Source organism: Lissotriton vulgaris, chromosome 4_1 (genome assembly GCF_964263255.1).
Source record: "Lissotriton vulgaris chromosome 4_1, aLisVul1.2, whole genome shotgun sequence".
Lineage (NCBI taxonomy): Eukaryota > Metazoa > Chordata > Amphibia > Caudata > Salamandridae > Lissotriton > Lissotriton vulgaris.
In genome coordinates, this window is record NC_141691.1 from 1922434039 (window position 1) to 1922436341 (window position 2303).

General features: G+C 47.9%; 1 pseudogene; it reads right to left on the bottom strand.

Moving 5' to 3' along the window:
* Positions 1–815: 815 nt before the first annotated feature.
* LOC147724720 (proton-coupled zinc antiporter SLC30A2 pseudogene) lies at positions 816–1455 on the bottom strand (annotated as a pseudogene).
* Between the last annotated feature and the right edge of the window lie 848 nt (positions 1456–2303).

The following is a 2303-nucleotide window of genomic DNA, read 5'->3' on the forward strand; positions in this document are numbered from 1 at the left end:
AAAGCACAAGCCGTGCAAGCGGAGGCTGATGCTTGTTGGAATGGAACAGAAAAGAGGTCTGGCACCAAATTAAAAGCAGCCCCATAAGCCGGGTCTGATGGCTCACTGCACTAAAGCAGCCACTGCAGGGGCCTGTGCTTGACCTCATGGTCACAGGTTGAAATCCCAGCAGGTCCACTCATCCTTTCATCCATTCGAGGTCAATATAATGAATAGCCTTGAGTTGGGTAACAATAAACATCTGTTATTCAGCCCCAGGACACCTTCGGGTAATCCTGCGCCTTGCAACTAGACCTGTTATGTTATTAAATATAGGGCAGGCAAATGAAATAGCTAAAAAAAAAAGTGAAAAATGTGCAATAAAAGATAGCCCACCAGTCAATGAAATCGGCACACAAATAGCCAAAAACCCACAGACAAGCATTGGCACAGACTAACAACCAATAAAATGTCACACAAACAGACCACAAAACAACCATACATAACATCCTGAGTGGCCACACAACACCATGAAACAGTCAAGGCCTCACTGTGGAGAGGCCAAAGCTGGGAAGCCAGAGCTGCCTGTGTCCCTGAAGAGCACACAGAGGCCAGTGAAAAGGCACATTGTGGTCCAGGCCACCTCTGGTTTAGTCAGCACAGGCTCAGAATGGACCAGCTTGAGAGGTAGAAGCTTAAATGGGGAATGGCAGGGGAGGTTGGTGACAACTATTGGATGTTATATTGAAGTGAAGCAGGAGTCAGAAAGCTAGCATCAGTGTAACAACAACCTTTTTTTTGTCAAAAGGCCTTTGCTAAGGGCGAACAGGGAGTCTTCAGTCAGAGGGGTCTCGACATTCAGAGCCGTCTTTCACATCCTCTGAGTAGTTCTCAATGTGGAATCTGGATTGTCATGGTGTGGAAGTTAAATTTGCTCTGTAACTGGGTGCTGGCTTCTTTGAGCAATACCTTGGCAACAGCATCTTTATTGATCGCAATGTGCACCGATGGCACTGGCTGCGAGATAGTTAGTGCCCAGATGTGGTGGCTGTGCAGCGCCTTCAGTCTCGGGATGAGCAGCAGAGATTCCTTCACAGCACTGAAGTCTACTCTATGCCCCTTGAGTCCCTTCCATCAGTACGAGCAGCACATCCCTCAGTATGGCTAGTATAGTGTGACCCCCAGGACCAGGATGGAAAAGACGACGAACGCACAGATGGGATCCACAATTTTATACTCTGGCTTGAAGTAGATGATGTAAGAAGCCACCAGTACCCCAACGCTCTGCACCAGGTCCCCCACAACATGAATGAAGGCAGCTCGCAAACTGGTGATCTGCTCCTTCTCGGGGGTGGTTTTGTGCGAATGTTCAAGTGATACTTCCTTAGGGCCATGACTATGACCATGCCCAGTCTGATGCAGGATAAAACCCACCATTACGATGTTAACTGCTCGTAATGGTGAGGTGATTCGCATAATATTCCCTGCCCACTCTCACTACCTGCTTCCTTTGCCCTCTCCCTTCCCGGCTCCATGCCTATGCTATCGCCCCCTGCACCCTGTCCCCTGTTTCTGCTCTTTGTCCTACCTGATCTCACTCCGTGCTTCCGGTACCCTGACCTGCTCACCACTATCCTCTATCGCTGCACTCCCGCCTGTCCCTTGTTCTGCCCAATATGTCTGCCACTGCTCCCTGTCCCAACCCGTGCACTCTGTCCTGGCTCCCGGACAGGCTCTCTGTTACTGCACCTTGCCCATGCTCCCTGCCCCTTCTCTAAGGTATACAACGTTTACAACGCGAGCGTTACAACGAAGTACCATTACCACGCGGTTATAACAACGAACGTTGTTAAAACGAATTGCGCTGGGTGGGGCTCAAGGTTTAAGGTTTGTTTATTGTACAGTTAATAAAAACTCACAATTATAAAAATTGTAAAGTGCAGTAGTTCGAATGTAAAAAGTCTCAGCTTTAGTTTTATAAGAATCTGGCCTTAATGCTTCCACTTCGATGACCATGATAGCCAGGGGTATTTGTTTTGTTATTATTTGACTTCTACTAGAGAAGACCCTCTGGTTTTTTCGTTTAGTCTTTTGGCCACTATCTCAAAGTATTTTGTTATTCTGCAGTTTAGCTGAGTTTCATCAGGGTTAAAACAGAGCATCACGGCCTGCCTGCAGCTCGTTATGCCCTTCTGGTTCCATAATGTTCGTAGCAGAGAGCGCCTTATGTCCTGGAGGGTTGTGCAAATGCAGATAATGTGTATAAGGTCCTCTTTCGCAGAAAGACAGAGGCGGCATTGATTTGCGGGGTTTTCCCTTGCCCA